Raw genomic sequence first — 1,095 nt, forward strand, 5'->3', positions numbered from 1 at the left:
ATTAGACAGCACGGATAAACAAGGCCGGCCAAGACGCATGAGATGTGGGTGGTGGATAGTACATGGGCGGTAGCCACAAACAAGTAGACTGTGCGCGTATGTCGCACGTGTCAATGCAAGGAGCTTTCCGATACACCGTGTGCGAGCCACAAATGGCTCCAAGTACACAACAAGCCGAAACTAGTAAGCTCAAAGAAGGCGATGGTGTGTCACTCACCGCTCTATGCTTGCTTCGTGGAGGATTCCTCGCCGCGAAGAAGAAGAAGCGGCCGCTTCGCCGCGCTCAACCGCTTCGCCGCCGCCATGCCGTCGTCGCAATGCTCGATCGCACACTCTCCCTCTCTCTCTCTCTCTCTCTCTCTCTCTCTCTCTCTCTCTCTCTCTCTCACGCATACACAAAAACACAAGGAGATGAAGAAGAAGAAGATGGAGATGGAGAAAGAGCACTCTTCTATTGCACAAATGAGAGAATGAGTGAATTTTAGGTCTAGTTGACTTTTATATGAGCTCACCCCATTCACACTTGGGCACCCATGCTTAGCCAACTAATCCCTTGAATGTTCCAGTTAGAGTGCGCCTCTCATCGGCGATCACTGTTACCCTTTTCCTATTGGACCGACAAGCCCGGTACCTGACTCTACCAAATAAATAATACAATGTCCGCCATAGGTGATAGGGTGTCCGTGAGCCGTGAGGGTTAACATGCCCCCCTTCCTAATGTAGATTCCGTCCTCGGAAGCTATTGAGTTGAAGCTCGTTTGTCGAGGTGGAAGAGCATTTGAGATGAATGTCCTTACCCTTCTTCAGTCACTGCAAAATAAAAAAACATTGGCACAGTAATTGCATTCTCATAAGCGATTAAAAAGCATATGTAGTTTTAGGCAGACAAACTGATTGGTAACAGAATTTTAAACAATTTGTCAGCAATAAACATTAAATTGGAATGTAATCAAATGCATAAACAGATGTAAAGGTAAAAAATTAAACAAGTATGGGGTCGCTAATTTAACGATCGAAAGGCACTAGAGATCGACTATTAATACCATGGGTAAGCTTCTTAATTTTCTCTGGTCAATTAAGTTGTTTAATCATGAG

The sequence above is a fragment of the Adiantum capillus-veneris genome, chromosome 3 (assembly GCF_014529385.1).
Source record: "Adiantum capillus-veneris isolate H3 chromosome 3, ASM1452938v2, whole genome shotgun sequence".
Lineage (NCBI taxonomy): Eukaryota > Viridiplantae > Streptophyta > Polypodiopsida > Polypodiales > Pteridaceae > Adiantum > Adiantum capillus-veneris.